The sequence below is a fragment of the Bos taurus genome, chromosome 8, assembly GCF_002263795.3.
Source record: "Bos taurus isolate L1 Dominette 01449 registration number 42190680 breed Hereford chromosome 8, ARS-UCD2.0, whole genome shotgun sequence".
In the NCBI taxonomy this organism is placed as follows: Eukaryota; Metazoa; Chordata; class Mammalia; order Artiodactyla; family Bovidae; genus Bos; species Bos taurus.
This window is the reverse complement of record NC_037335.1, coordinates 2,354,674-2,371,993: the sequence shown is the minus strand read 5'-3', so window position 1 is coordinate 2,371,993 and position 17,320 is coordinate 2,354,674. Positions and strand designations below refer to the sequence as shown.

General features: G+C 37.9%; 1 pseudogene; it reads right to left on the bottom strand.

The window, feature by feature from the left end:
• Positions 1 to 7,726: 7,726 nt before the first annotated feature.
• Positions 7,727 to 7,874, bottom strand: LOC112447941 (uncharacterized; annotated as a pseudogene).
• Between the last annotated feature and the right edge of the window lie 9,446 nt (positions 7,875 to 17,320).

Sequence of the window (17,320 nt, the reverse complement as noted above, 5' to 3'; positions counted from 1 at the left end):
CTCCCAAGGAGGAAGTGTCTTTTAATTTCATGGCTGCAAGCACCATCTGCAGTGATTTGGAGCCCAAGAAAATAAAGTCTGTCACTGTTTCCATTGTTTCCCCATCTATTTGCCATGAAGATATGGGACCAGATGCCATGATCTCACTTTAGCCTAGTGATTACGCTTAGCTTCTTGACTTTGTTTATGCTGTTTCTTGATTCAAAATGTCTTCCTTCATTTATTCATTCCCAACAAACCCATTCTTCTAGACCTCTGATCCATGGATGGCTTCACCATGAACTAGTACCCCAAGCCTGGTGGCATGAGAGAGCATCCACTCTCTCAGTTTCTGCAAGTCCGGAGTTTGGGTGTGGCTTCCCTGCTCTCTGTGCTCCAGTTTCTCACTGGCTGTGGTAAGCTGATGCTGGAACTGCAGTCTCCTCTCAAGGCTAGAAGCGGGAAAGATGTGCTTCGGGACCTTGGAGCTGGTCCCAGGACATGCTTCCTTCCAGGCTGCTGGTCTCAGAGGCTTTGCTTCTTCAGTCTATTTGCAGATGCCACTTAGTTCTCTGGCTCCATGAGCATCTCCAACATGGCAAGTTTTGGGGGGTTTTTGGTCTGTTTTTATTTTTTATTTTTTTAATCAAATGTACAAGCTGAGATGAAATAGAGAGAGAAAGCCAGCAAGACCAAAGTCACAGTCTTTTGTAGTCAAATTAAGCTAGTATGACTTCTAATTTCCATTCCTCTGTCTTAGAGAAGAACTTTGCTTAGTTAGAAGAAGCTAGGAGAAGGCAATGGCTACCCACTCCAGTACTCTTGCTTGGGAAATCCCATGGACAGAGGAGCCTGGTGGGCTGCAGTCCATGGGGTTGCTAAGAGTTGGACATGACTGAGCGACTTGACTTTCACTTTTCACTTTCATGCATTGGAGAAGGAAATGGCAACCCACTCCAGTGTTCTTGCCTGGAGAATCCCAGGAACGGGGGAGCCTGGTGGGCTGCCATCTATGGGGTCGCACAGAGTCGGACACGACTGAAGCGACTTAGCAGCAACAGCAGCTCTGCACACTCTGAAGGGAGGGGAGTGAATACCGGGAAGTAGGGATCCTTGAGAACCAGTTTTGACAGCTAACCTGCTATCATCTCACCTTTAAACCATCAGACTACTCAGCTGCTACAAACTTCTTTTAAAATAATAAGAAAATTAGTGGTTAACTTACTTTCCAATTTCAAATGGCTCAACCCCTTAGAATTTTGAAAGCACTAATAGCTGGATTCCCTGATAGCTCAGTTGGTTAAAAAAAAAAAAAAAAAAATCCACCTGCAATCCAGGAGACCCTGGTTCAATTCCTGGGCTGAGAAGATCTGCTGGAGAAGGGATAGGCTACCCACTCCAGTATTCTTGGGCTTCTATTGTGACTCCGCTGGTAAAGAATCCACCTGTAATGCAGAAGACCTGGGTTTGATCCCTGGGTTGGGAAGATCCACTGGAGAAGGAAAAGGCTACCCACTCCAGTATTCTGGCCTGCAGAATTCCATGGACTCTCTAGTCCATGGGGTTGCAAAGAGTTGAACACGACTGAGTGACTTTCACTTTCAATAGCTGGATTCAAGGTTTTTAATTTGTCATAAAATTTCATGTTTTTTTTCCCAACAATATTACATTTTGTCATGTGCCTCTATATCTCTGGGAGAGTTTAGTACAAATGGTGGATTAAACAAATATTAGTTGAAAGAGAAAATACTATTTCTCACTGATAAACTATCTGGATGACAGAATTCTAAAACACTCCCATAAGAGATATTCATATCTCTGAAAGAGAAAATCATTTATTTTTTCTATAAAAATTATATGTTTAATATATTACTACAAAAACCTATATTCCCTGTCTTTGTAACAGAATGTTTTCTATAAAATAGGATTATGTGACTCCAGCTATAAAACACTGGATTATAATTGTTTATAAGAATGAAAGAGCAAAGAAAACAAACTGCTTTTAAAGATTTTAGAATTATTTTATGATAATAAAAATTTCAGCCTTTTTACAATTTTTCCTGCACTCCATTGCATGTATTTACAGAAAAGAAAATTTAAATCAATCACTTTGATGCAGCACAAATCATGTATGTCACCTATAAAGATTATATCTTTCAAATGCTAAAATAGGTAATATAAATTACTACAGAGATCTTCCCTCTAAAACTTTAGTATCCTATAAATATAGCTTTAAATTAGCCAATAAACTAAACTATACTTTTATTCTATATAGCCTAATGACCTACTTTATTCTAATAACTTTATCTGGCAAATAACATGAAAAATAGATGGGCTGCTTCATATGAATCAAGACTGGACCATACAACTGGAATTTTACTGACTAGAGAGAGAAAATCAATAAAATCTCTTGATCTGTATATATATATATATATATATATATATTACATTTTTTAAATTATAACCTATTTCTCTCTGAGCACATTTATATTAGGATTAAATAATCCACTTTAAATTTATTTTATGTCACTAAAGATTAGAATAGTACTGTAAAAATCTTAGGATTAATTCATATGAATTCATGTAATTCCAAGGATATTACAGAACTACTATAATCTAGAAATATTTAGCAATAAAAGAAACTCTGATTAAAAGGAACAAACTAAAAGCATGAGTATTATCTGTCCCTGTTCTCAAACCAATGAAAGCAACAAAAGAAAAAAGAAGAAGAAGAAGGAGGAGGGGAGGGCTGCATGCTCAATGAGATGCAAAATATTCATCCCTCAAGCTGATATATTTCTCCTCCACTCTCAAGTAGAATTCAAATTTTATTAAAGTTATTATCAGGAAACAATAAAGTTTTTAAAAGAAAAGAGAAGTGAATATTTTTGCATCCTTAGACAGGTAAAGATTTCTCAAACCTAACACAAAAACATGAAAAATACTCTAACAAAAAGTTTAATAAATGAATCACTTTAAAATCAAATAGTTCTTTTCACCAAAAATCACATTGGGTCTCCCATTTCTGTTTAAAACAGAAAGTCACAAGAGAAAATTTTCACTACCCAAACAACAGGAACAAGTTGAGAAACTACAAATTCATATCTCAAATCCACTGAAGAACTAAGAAAGCAAAGAAACATGAGTTTGCTAAACTCACTTTTATTTATTAAAGAGTGAGGACAGGAAAACTATGAGAGAAAATCTCCAAGCGCCCCCAGTGTGCCCCAGGGAGAGGATACACGTGGCTGGCGGGGAGGCAGGACACATTTGTGCAAGATCCAGGATAGGGTTCTAAGACTGAGGAGCCGTCAGGCCCTCTGATCCCAAATGCTGCAGAAAGGCCCTCATCCTGCCTTCATAATAGTTGAAGCCAATAGAGAAAAATCCAGAAAATTCAGACCCATCTTAATTACTAATGTGATTAACTCCTGACACTGGCACTCTGACAAAAGAGGCAAGTCTACTTCTGAGCACACATCTTATTTACCTTAGTCTCTGGCTCAGAAGGTAAAGAATCTGCCTGCAATGCAGGAAACCTGGATTCAATCCCTGGGTCAGGAAGAACTTCTGGAGAAGCGAAGGGCAACCCACTTCAGTATTCTTGCCCAGACAATCCCATGGACAGAGGAGCTACAGCCCATGGGATCAGAAAGAGTCGGACATAACTGAACAACTAACACTACTGATCTCCAGTGTATAATTCTTTCTATAGAAGAAAAAACTGAGTTATGCAAAGAAAATATGACCAATCCACAAGAGAAAAGGTGAATTACAGAACCAGATCCAGAGTGTTCATAATTATAATGATAAATGTGCTAAACAATCTATTGCAAATGTGAGCGACAGGCATGAATAGATGGAGAATTTCAGCAAATTACTGAAAACTATATAAAAGAGCAAAATGGAAATGCCAAAAAGTGAAAACATAATGTCAGAGATGAGGGATTCTTACAATAGGCTTATTAGCAGTCTGGCTTATCATCCCCCCAAAATTCAGTTAACATATACTTGGGTCAACAGAAATTATTCAAGGTGTAATACAAGAAACAAATAGGAAAAAATAGAGTGAAACATACAATGCTTATAGAATAGTATCAAACCAACTACCATGGGTATAATTGGAGTCAAAAAGAGAAGAGACTAAAAATAAGGCCAAAATTTTCTTTTGAGAAACATAAAACATTATAAATCAAGTATACTTTGATAAAAAATAAATTAATTTAAAAAATAAAGTTGCTATTAATATTAGTGGACAAAAAAAAAAGAACCACTGTGTTTGTACACTGGAAAATAACACAACACTGTCAATCAACCATTCTTTAATTTAAAAAAAAAAGCTTAAAAAGCAAATAGAGAAAATAAAATTTCTATGAACACTAGTGGACAAAAGTATTAAAAAACAATGGCCAAGAGTTTTCCAAATTGGTGAAATACAACAAACTGCATACCAAAATTCAATGCAACATTAGGCAGAATAAATAAATCACACTTAGGCCCATCATACTCAAACAGATGACATCCAGAGATAAAGAGAAAATTTTAAAAATCAATCAGAGAACAAAAGTATGTTATATTTTTATATATCATGACACAGGTATAGAAATGATAGTTGAAAGCCCAACAGTAACAATGAAATCCAGAAAAAAGTCACAAGTTTATTTATAGTAAAAAAAAAAAAAAGCAAATAAAACTGTCAGTCTAGATCCTATAATGAGTAAAAATGTCTTTTTAAAATAGAGGAAAATAAAAATGTGTTCATATTAACAATATTAAAGAATAATTATTGTCATTTAAACAATTACAAAGAAGGTTTGTGTTGATGTTCATGCAGGAGCTACTCTGTAATTACTTTACTGTATCTAGAAAATCTTTTCACTGTTTTATATTCCTAAATCCTGCAGGATTTTCTGGTAAAGAGGTAAGATTGTAGACAATGAATAAATTTTTCCCAATGTTTAAAAAATGGTTGCATTGAAGAAAATATGGGATCATGTAAAATGAAGGCATTAAAGTGATGTTTTCTTTCACTTTACAATAAATGTAAAGTTATTGTTTATTCTGAATGTACTATTTAAATCTAGAAATATATATCCTCAAAAGTAATCAGCTCTAATATCAATTTAGAAATGTTACTTAGAGTTAGAGTGAGCTCAGACTCTCCCAAACCACTGAAACTTATTACTGAAATGCATGTAGCTTACTGTGGTTTGTTAGGGGCCTACCCTATGACTGCTGCTATTTACTCACTAAGTTGTATTGACTCTTGCAACCCCATGGTCTGTAGCCCGCCAGGCTCCTCTGTCCATGGGACTGTTTAGGCAAGAATACTGGAGAGTGTTGTCATTTCCTTTTCCAGATAATCTTCTCTACCCAGGGATTCAACCCTATAACCAGGAGTTCTTCAAATCCTGTATAGAATGTAATGTTAACATATAAGCAATTAAAAATGTGTTTAACCACAGAATTTTTTTAGAAATTAGGCCAACAAATGTTTGTTTGTTTGTGTTTTTCTAGAAAGGGAACTATTGCTAACAGTATTAGTCTGCTGAGGCTACTGTAACAAAATAACACAAACCAGACAGTGTAAACAACAGAAATTCATGTTCTCATGGTTATGGAGTCTAGGAGTCAAGGTCAAGGTGCTGGAGGTCTAAGGCCACTTTTCCTGGCTTGTCAGTGACCCTTACATGGTCCGTCTGTGCACTCACACTCCTGGCATCTCTCTGTGTGTTCAAATTTCCTGTTTTTATAAGAACATCAGTCACACAGGATCAGAGTCCACTCTAAAAACTCAATTTTAACTTAATCACCACCTGTAAGGCCCCATCTCCCAACAGTCACAGACTTACTTGGGTTTAGGGCCTCTGCATATGAAGGGGGAAAATACAATTCAACCTATAGCACTGACATGGTTTAAGGTCTGTCACATAATAAGAACTTAAAAGCCAAGTAACTTTAATTCAGTATTGTTACTGTATTTAAATTTTCTACAACTTATCCACATATCTTGCATCTAGGATGAACCAGTTTTACTGTCCAATGGTGTCTAACAACATACTTAACAATAAAATATTGAATGGTTTCCTCCTACAATTGGGAACAAGGCAAAGATTTCAGCCATCACTACTTCTATTTCTATTAATTGTTGTAAAAGAGAATCTAGACCACATGATACATTCAGAAAAGGAAATACTATACATCAAAAGTAAAACTATTCACTTGCAAATAATATAATTATGTATGTAGAAAATACTAGGGATTCAATTAAAAAAAAAAAAAAAACCTAGAAATGTCAATCACCATTGGTATAGGATACAAAGGCAATAAATAAAAATTACTTGCATTCCCATTGCACAAGCAATATACAATGCATATTTTTAAATTTGCAGTTGAACACAAAAATATAAACTACTTGGGGATAAATGTAATAAAAGATGTAGAAGATATCATACCAAAATTATAAGATGTTGTGATGAAGTAAATGAAATTGTAAAAAGTGGAAGCAACATGGACATGGATTGAGTCAATAAAAATAAAATATAAATCCTCTCCAAATCTTGGATCTAATTCAATCCCAATTAAAATCTAAATAAGCTTTTTTGCAAGAATTAACAAGCTGATTCTAAAAGGTACATAAAAAGAAAAAGATCTGGTATAGACAAAACAATCTTGAAAAATGAGAGTTAGAAGGCATCTTATCTGATTTCATCAAATCAAAGATTTCCTATGATGTTACAATAGTCTAAACAGTGTTATTGATAAAAGGCTAAATGGGTCAATGGAATAGAAAAGCAAATATTATCATGAATACACAGTCAAATAATTTTGGCAAGAGGAAGTAAATGCAAAAAGGAGTCTTCAGTAAATGGTACCAGACCAATTAGAGGTATATAAGGAGGTAAGTGAATCTCAGCCTCAACCATGGACAAAAATCTGTGATCAATCATAGACCAAAATATAAAAGCTAAAACTATATAGCATGGAAAGAAATAGAGAAAATCTTTATAAACTTGAAGTAACAAGATTTCCTTAGGGAAGACCCAAAAGCACTATCACTAAAAGGAAAACCAGCTAACATAGGAACCTTTAACAAAATTAAAGGCATAAAGTTTGAAAATGCCAGAAAAGAAAATTAATAGAAAAGCCATAAACTGGGAGAATGTGTTTGTAACAAATATTTTCAACAGAGGACCAATGTCGAAAATACTTAAATAGCTCCTACAATGGCAGTAAAAATACAACCCAAGTTTTTTAAAGTGGTGAAAGACTTGATAGTCACCTCAAAAAGGAAGATATAAGAAGAGTCAGTATCCTCTGGGGGACGGGGGCAGGGAATCTTAGTATTAGCAGCGATCAGAAACATGCCAATTAAAACCACAGTGAGATACCACAGACAAAATGTACAAAACACACACACACATGTACTAGAATGACTAATATTTACAATAAATCACACAAATGTTGACAAAACTCTCTTCCATTGACAAAGGGTATCCTAGAAATTTGAATAAATCATTATAATTCTCCCTATTAATAGTCTAAAAGGAAAATTAATTTTACTATCTTGATAGATGCTAAGATAAAAAGCACCTGACAAAAGGCATAACTAACTTTTAATAACTCTCAGTTAACTAGGAAATGAAGGGAACTTCCTTGACCTGAAAACAGTCATCCTATTGATAGCATCAATAAAACCTATTGATAACATCGACCTTTAATGGATAAAAATAGGATCTTTACCCATAAGGTTGTAAATAAGGCAAGTTCTTGCTACTTCAACACCTTACTAGAGGTTCAAGCCACCGGGATAAGGTAATAAAAGAAACGTTAAGTTAGAGAATGGAAAGGAAACTATACTACACTTGATCTTAGCCAAAAGGCCAAGAAGCGATTGGAAAGGAAAATATAAAACTCTATTATTTGCAAATGATATGATCAGTTATACAGAAATCTTAAATAATCTATCACCAAAAAGCTGATATGACAAATAGATTTAGCAAGGTTGAGGGAACTAAAAAATTTTTAAGACATTTCAAGATATATAATAAATTTATAATAATTAATGTATTGTTGTATTGGCTAGAGATCAATGAAATACAACACAGGGATCAGCTAAGCATGCCCCATGGGCTGACTCTGGTCTCCTGCCTTTTTTATAAATGAGTTTTAATGGAACTCAGCAATGGCTGTTTATTTGCATGTTATCTATGGCTGCTTTAATGCTACAGTGGCAGAGTTTAGTAGCTGTAACAGAGAATGAGTGGCCTGGAAAGTCTAAATTTTTAGTTTTTATCCCTTTACAAAATAAGTTTGCCAGTACCTATGATATAGTGCTCATAAACATTCATGTATGTAACCAACTGGTTTCTGACAAAGATGCCAAAGGAATTCAATGGGGAAGTGATAAAATTTAAACAACTGGTCCTGGAAGTTCTTGGTATTTAGATGTAGAAAATTTTTGTATTTACTTCATTGTATTACAAAAACTGATTTGAAATTCATCATTAATCTAAATGAAAGAGTTAAAGCTCTAAATTCCAGGAAAAAACTTTGGGAATTTGAGGTTATTTCTTCTCATAAAAGACACAAGAAGCACAAAGTATGAAATAAATAATTGCTAAATTAAACTTGGTCAAAATAAGAGACTCTTTTCAAAATATACTCATAAAAAAAACAGAAAGGCAATCCACAAACAGGGAAAATATTAGAAACATACATATCTGATAAAGGGTTAAAGGGTTCATATCCAGAGAATGTGAGTAACTTTAACTACTCAATAGTAAGAAGAAAAACAAATTAATGTTTAAAAGATGAAAATGTTTTAAGGCTTTTCACCAAAAAAGATAATCAAAATGTCAAGTGCATGCTAAGAATTTCAACATCATTAGTTGTTAGGGAAATTCAAAGTAATATCACAGAGTCTATGACATAACTAAAAAATCACTAATCTACAGAATGCCCAAAATAAAGACTTGATGATTTCAAACCAGTGAGAATGGTATCATCAAAAGGCTACAAGCAATAAATGTTGAAGAGGTGTGAAGAAAAGGGAACCCTTCTAGTACACTGTTGGTGGGAAGGTAAATTGGTGCACCATTATGGAGAATAGTATAGAGATTCCTTACAGAACTAAAAAAAACCGCATGATCCTGCAGTGCCACTCCTGGGCAAATATGTGGAGAAAACTATAACTTCTGGCTACCAAAGGGAAAATGTGGGGAGGAAAGGATAAATTAAAAGTTTGGGATTAACATATATACACTATAATATATAGAGTAGATAATCAACAAAGACTGTATAGCATAGGTAACTCCAACCTCTATGGGAAAAGAATCTGAAAAAAAGCATGTGAGTGAGTGTGTGTGTGTGTGTGTGTGTGTGTATAAAACTTTTATTATATGGAACTGTATCTCAATAAAGTTGATTTTAAAAAGAGACACATAAAAAGCATTGAAATGATCCTCTTTCAATGAAAACCAGTCATCCTTTAGTTTCCTTTTTATTTTTGAAAACAAGGGACCATAAGCCTAGGTCGTTAGAGGGAGTTCTCATATATTATTGGTTTATTTTAGAAAACTGGAAATATTACTACTGTGAAAGTATTTAGCTCTCTTTACTCCAAAGTATAATGATTTTCGGGAGCTTTCCACATTCTCTTCCAGGGAAAAACCATCTACAAAAACTAAGCTTCAGAAGAACATGTTTTCCTAACCAATGGGGACCCCAACTTCAACTGACAGAGAGAGGATCTATTCATTGGATCACAGGCCTGCCTCCTTCTCGATCATACTCTTTACTCTGTGTTGCCACAGAGGTGCCAACACATGCCATAAGCCAGCACCCTGACAGTCAAAACTGTTGTGAATTCTCAGTTTTTATCACAGTGAAAAAACCTAGTTTGTTCCTTTAGACACCACAAAATTCATCAGTAATTTTTAGTTTCCAGATGGCAGAGTAAAGGACGTGCGCTCATCTTCTCCTATGAGAACTTCAAAATTACAACTCGCTGCTGAACAACCATCGACAGGAGAATGTTGGATCCCACCAAAAAAAAGGATACCCCACATGCAAGGGCAAAGGAGAAGTCCCAGCAGGACAGTAGGAGAGGCAAAATCACATTTACAATCAAACCACATACCCATCAGAGAAGACCAGAAGGCTCAAACAAAAGCTTGTGCACACCAGGACCCAGGAGAAAGGAGCAGTGACAACACAAGAGACTGACCCAGACTTGCCTGTGAGTGTCCAGGAGTCTCCAGTGGAGGCCTGGTTCGCTGGGTGCCTGCTGCAGGGTTCGGGGCACTGATTATGGCAGTGTGTGCATGAGAGTTTTTGAGGAGGTCACCATTATCTTCATCACCTCCACCATAGTTTGATCTTAGGTCAGAAAACAGGGAGGAACAAAGCCCTGCCAATCAATAGAAAATTGGGTTAAAGATTTACTGAGCATGTCCCCTCCCATCAGAAAAAGACCCAGTTTCCACCCCTACAGACATTCACTCCCATCAGGAAGTTTCTATAAGCCTCTTATCCTTATCCCTCAGAGAGCAGACAGAATGAAATCCAGTCACAGAAAACTAATCAAACTGGTCACAGGGACCACAGCCTTGTCTAAGTCAATGAAACTAGGAGCCATGCCGTGTAGGGTCACCCAAAACAGACAGGTTGTAGTGGAGAGTTCTGACAAAATGTGGTCCACTGGAGAAGAGAATGGCAAACCACTTCAGTATTCTTGCCTTGAGAACCCCATGAGCAGTATGAAAGGCAAAAAAGACATGACAATGAAAGATGAACTCCCCAGTAGCTGCCCAGTATTGGTCAGTAGGTGCCCAATATGCTACTAGAGAAGAGCAAAAAAATAACTCCAGAAAGAATGAAGAGACAGAGTCAAAGTGAAAATGCCCAGCTGTGGATGTGACTGATGATGGAAGTAAACTCCAATGCTATAAAGAGAAACACCACATAGGAACCTGAAATGTTAGGTCCATGAATCAGGGTAAATTAGAAGTGGTCAAAAGGAGATGGCAAGGGTGAACATCAACATTTTAGGAATCAGTGAACTAAAATAGACTGAAATGGGCACATTTAATTCAGATGACCATTATATCTACTACTGTGGGCATCCTGGAATGTGAAGTCCAGTGGGCCTTAGAAAACATCACTACAAACAAAGCTAGTGGAGGTGATGGAATTCCAGTTGAGCTATTTCAAATTCTGAAAGATGATGCTGTGAAAGTGCTGCACTCAATATGCCAGCAAATTTGGAAAACTCAGCAGTGGCCACAGGACTGGAAATGGTCAGTTTTCATTTGAATCCCAAAGAAAGGCAATGCCAAAGAATGCTCAAACTTCCACACAATTGCACTTATCTCACATGCTAATTAAGTAACGCTCAAAATTCTCCAAGCCAGGCTTCAGCAATACATAAACCATGAACTTCCTGATGTTCAAGCTGGTTTTAGAAAAGGCAGAGTAACCAGAGATCAAATTGTCAACATCCACTGGATCAAGAAAAAATCAAGAGAGTTCCAGAAAAACATCTGTTTCTGCTTTATTGACTATGCCAAAAGCTTTGACTGTGTGGATCACAATAAACTGTGGACAATTCTGAAAGAGATGGGAATACCAGACCACCTGATCTGCCTCTTGAGAAATCTGTATGCAGGTCAGGAAGCAACAGTTAGAACTGGACATGAAACAAAAGACTAGTTCCAAATAGGAAAAGGAATATGTCAAGGCTGCATATTGTCACCCTCCTTATTTAACTTATATGCAGAGTACATCATGAGAAACGCTGGACCGGAAGAAACACAATCTGGAATCAAGATTGCAGGGAGGAATATCAATAACCTCAGATATGAAGATGATACCACCCTTATGGCAGAAAGTGAAGAGGAACTAAAAAGCCTCTTGATGAAAGTGAAAGTGGAGAGTGAAAAAGTTGGCTTAAAGCTCAACGTTCAGAAAACGAAGATTATGGCATCTGGTCCCATCACTTCATGGGAAATAGATGGGGAAACAGTGGAAACAGTGTCAGACTTTATTTTGGGGGGCTCCAAAAATCACTGCGGATGGTGACTGCAGCCATGAAATTAAAAGACGCTTACTCCTTAGAAGGAAAGTTATGACCAACCTAGATAGCATATTCAAAAGCAGAGACATTACTTTGCCAACAAAGGTCCGTCTAGTCAAGGCTATGGTTTTTCCTGTGGTCATGTTTGGATGTGAGAGTTGGATTGTGAAGAAAGCTGAGTGCTGAGGAATTGATGCTTTTGAACTGTGGTGTTGGAGAAGACTCTTGAGAGTCCCTTGGACTTCAAGGTGATCCAACCAGTCCATTCTGAAGATCAGCCCTGGGATTTCTTTGGAAGGAATGATGCTGAAGCTGAAACTCCAGTACTTTGGCCACCTCATGTGAAGAGTTGACTCATTGAAAAAGAGTCTGATGCTGGGAGTGACTGGGGGCAGGAGGAGAAGGGGACGACAGAGGATGAGATGGCTGGATGGCATCACTGACTCGATGGACGTGAGTCTGAGTGAACTCCAGGAGTTGGTGATGGACAGGGAGGCCTGGCATGCTGTGATTCATGGGGTCGCAAAGAGTCGGACATGACTGAGCAACTGAACTGAACTGAACTGTGGGCAAGAATCCCTTAGAAGAAATGGAGTAGCATTCATAGTCAACAAGAGTCCTAAATGCAGTACTTGGGTGCAAGCTCAAAAACGACAGAATGATCTCTGTTCGTTTCCAGGGCAAATCATTCAAAATCACAATAATTGAAGTCTATGCCCCAACATATGCCCCAACAACAGCGATAAATGCAAAGAAATAGAGGAAAACAATAGAATGGGAAAGACTAGAGATCTCTTCAAGAAAATTAGAGACACCAAGGGAACATTTCATGCAAAGATGGGCTCAATAAAGGACAGAAATGTTATGGACCTAACAGAAGCAGAAAACATTAAGAAGAGGTGTCAAGAATACACAGAAGAACTGTACAAAAAAGATCTTCATGACCCAGATAATCACAAAGGTGTGATCACTCACACTCACCTAGAGCCTGATATGCTGGAATACGAAGTCAAGTGGGCCTTAGGAAGCATCACTACAACAAAGCTAGAGGAGGTTATGGAATTCCAGTTGAGCTATTTCAAATCCTAAAAGATGATGCTGTGAAAGTGTTGTACTCAATATGTCAGCAAATTAGGAAAACTCAGCAGTGGCCACAGGACTGGAAAACGTCGGTTTTCATTCCGATCCCAAAGAATGCTCAAACTATTGCATAATTGCACTCATCTCACATGCTAGTTAAGTAATGCTCAAAATTCTCCAAGACTGGCTTCAGCAATACATGAACCGTGAACTTCTAGATGTTCAAGTTGGTTTTAGAAAAAGTAGAGGAACCAGAGATCAAATTGCCAACATCCGCTGGATCATCAAAAAAGCAAGAGAGTTCCAGAAAAACATCTATTTATGCTTTATTGACTATGCCAAAGCCTTTGACTGTGTGGATCACAATAAACTGTGGAAAATTCTGAAAGAGATGGGAATACCAGACCACCTGACTTGCCTCTTGAGAAACCTGTATACAGGTCAAGAAGCAACAGTTAGAACTGGACATGGAACAACAGACTGGTTCCAAATAGGAAAAGGAGTATGTCAAGGCTGTATATTGTCACCCTGCTTATTTAACTTATATGCAGAGTACATCATGAGAAACACTGGTCTGGAGGAAGCACAAGCTGGAATCAAGATTGCCAGGAGAAATATCAATAACTTCAGATATGCAGATGACACCACCCTTATGGCAGAAAGTGAAGAAGAACTAAAAAGCCTCTTGATGAAAGTGAAAGAAGAGAGTAAAAAAGTTGGCTTAAAACTCAACATTCAGAAAACTAAGATCATGGCATCTGGTCCCATTACTTCATGGCAAATAGATGGGGAAAGAGTGAAAACAGTGGCTGACTTTATTTTTCTGGGCTACAAAACCACTGTGGATGGTGATTGCAGCCATGAAATTAAAAGACATTCTCCTTGGAAGAAAAGTTCCAAGAAGGAAAAAAAAAGCTCCTTGGAAGGAAAGTTATGACCAACCTAGATAGCATATTCAAAAGCAGAGACATTACTTTGCCAACAAAGGTCCATCTAGTCAAGGCTATGGTTTTTCCAGTAGTCATGTATGGATGTGAGAGTTGGACTGTGAAGAAAGCTGAGTACAGAAGAATTGATGCTTTTGAACTGTGGTGTTGGAGAAGACTCTTGAGAGTCCCTTGGACTACAAGGAGATCCAGCCAGTCCATTCTGAAGGAGATCAGCCCTGGGATTTCTTTGGAAGGAATGATGCTAAAGCTGAAACTCCAATACTTTGGCCACCTGTTGTGAAGAACTGACTCAATAGAAAAGACCCTGATTCTGGGAAAGATTGAGGGTAGGAGGAGAAGGAGATGACAGAGGATGAGATGGTTGGATGGCATCACCGACACAATGGACATGGGTTTGGGTGGACTCCGGGAGTTGGTGATGGACAGGGAGGCCTGATATGCTGCAGTTCATGGGGTTGCAAAGAGTCGGACATGACTGACCAACTGAACTGAACTGAATGCCCCAAAAAGTAATGCTGAAGAAGCTGAAATTGAACGGTTCTATGAAGACCTACAAGACCTTTTAGAACTAACACCAAAAAAAGATGTCCTTTTCATCATAGGGGACTGGAATGCAAAAGTAGGAAGTCAAGAGATACCTGGAGTAACACGTAAATTTGGCCTTGGAGTACAAAATGAAGCAGAGCAAAGGCTAACAGAGTTTGGCCAAGAAAACTCACTGGTCATAGCAAACACCCTCTTCCAACAACACAAGAGAGGTGTCTACACATGGACATCACCAGATGTCAATATCAATATCAAAATCAGGTTGATTATATTCTTTTCAGCCAAAGATGGAGAAGCTCTATGCAGTCAATAAAAACAAGACCAGGAGCTGTCTGTGGCTCAGATCATGAACTAATTATTGCCAAATTCAAACTTAAGTTGAAGAAAGTAGGGAAAACCACTAGACCATTCAGGTATGACCTAAATCAAATCCCTTATGATTATACAGTGGAAGTGGTAAATAGATTCTAGGGATTAGATCTGATAGAGTGCCTGAAGAACTATGGACAGAGGTTCATGACATTGTACAGGAGGCAGGGATCAAGACCTTCCCCAAGAAAAATAAATGCAAAAAGGCAAAATGGTTGCCTGAGGGAGCCTTACAAATAGCTGAGAAAAAGAAGAGAAGAAATAGACAGAGGAGAAAAGGAAAGATATACACATTGGAGTGCAGAGTTCCAAAGGAAAGCATGGAGAAATAAGAAAGCCTTCCTCAGTGATCAATGCAAACAAATAGAGGAAAACAATAGAAGGGGAAAGACCAAAGATCTCATCAAGAAAATTAGAGATGCCAACAGAACGTTTCATGCAGAGATGGGCACAATAAAGGACAGAAATGGTATGGACCTAACAGAAGCAGAATATACTAACAAGTGGTGGCAAGAATACACAGAAAAACTATACAAAAAATATCTTCATGGCCCAGATAACCACGATGGTGTGATCACTCATCTAGAGCCAGACATCCTGGAATGTGAAGTCAAGTGGGCTTTAGGAGGCATCGCTACAAACAAAGCTAGTGGAGGTGATGGAATTCCAGTTGAACTATTTCAAATCCTAAAAAGTGATGCTTGAAAGTGCTGCACTCAATAAGCCAGCAAATTTGGAAAACTCAGCAGTGGCCACAGGACTGGAAAAGGTCAGTTTTCATTCCAATCCCAAAGAAAGGCAATGCCAAAGAATGTTCAAACTATTGCACAATTGCACTCATCTCACATGCTAGCAAAGTAATGCTCAAAATTCTCCAATCCAGGCTTCAGCAGTACATGAACCATGAACTACCAGATGTTCAAGCTGGATTTAGGAAAAGCAGAGGAACCAGAGACCAAATTGCCAACATATGTTGGATCACTATAAAAGCAAGAGAGTTCCAGAAAAAACTTCTACTTCTGCTTTATTGACTATGCCAAAGCCTTTAACTGTGTGGATCACAACAAACTGTGGAAAATTCTGAAAGAGATGGGAATACCAGACCACCTGATCTGTCTCTTGAGAAATCTGTATGGAGGTAAAGAAACAACAGTTAGAACTGAACATGAAACAGACTGGTTCCAAATTGCGAAAGGAGTATGTCAAGATTGTATTTTGTCACCCTGCTTGTTTAATTTATATGCAGAGCACATCATGAGAAGTGCCAGGCTGGATAATGCACAAGCTGGAATCAAGATTGCTGGGAGAAATATCAGTAACCTCAGATATGCAATGACACCACCCTTAAGACAGGAAGCAAAGAAGAACTAAAGAGCCTCTTGATGAAAGTGAAAGAGGAGAGTGAAAAAGTTGGCTTAAAGCTCAATATTCAGAAAACTAAGATCATGGTGTCTGGTTCCATCACTTCATGGCAAGTAGATGGGAAAACAATGGAAACAGTGATAGACTTTATTTTCTTTGGCTCCCAAATCACTGCAGATAGTGACTGCAGCCATGAAATTAAAAGATGCTTGCTTCTTGGAAGAAAAGCTATGATCAACCTAGAAAGCATATTAAAAATCAGAGACATTACTATGTCAACAAAGGTCCATCTATTCAAAGCTACAATTTTTCCAGTAGTCATGTATGGATGTGAGAGTTGAAGCTCCAACACTTTGGCCACCGAATGAAAAGACCTGACTCATTGGAAAAGATCCTGATGATGGGAAAGTATGAAGGCAGAAGGAGAAAGGGATGACAGAGGATAAGATGTTTGGATGGCATCACCGACTCGATGGAATGAGTTTGAGCAACCTCAGGGAATTGGTGATGGACAGGGAGGCCTAGTGTGCTGCAGTCCATGGGGTCGCAAAGAGTCAGAGACTACTGAGTGACTGAACTGAACTGATTCCCCATCAAGTTTCTATCTGACCTGACTGTAACCACTGTACCCCATCTGTAAGGGCAGGAGATACTTCTAAGTTGTGCTCTAAGCAGGTGTCCAGTTCTGAGGCTTAATGATATTAGGACTCATTCAAAGAGTGGTCTAACACAGGTGAGTTACTTACCCCCTTGTTGTTCAGCTGGTAAAGAATCCACCTGCAATGCAGGAGGCCTGGGTTTAATTCCTGGATTGGGAAGATCCCCTAGAGAAGGGAAAGGCTACCCACTCTAGTATTCTGGCCTGGAGAATTCCACAGACTGTATAGCCCATGGGGTGGCAAAGAGTCAGACATGACTGAGTGACTTTCACAAAACGAACCATTTCTCTTGATGACAC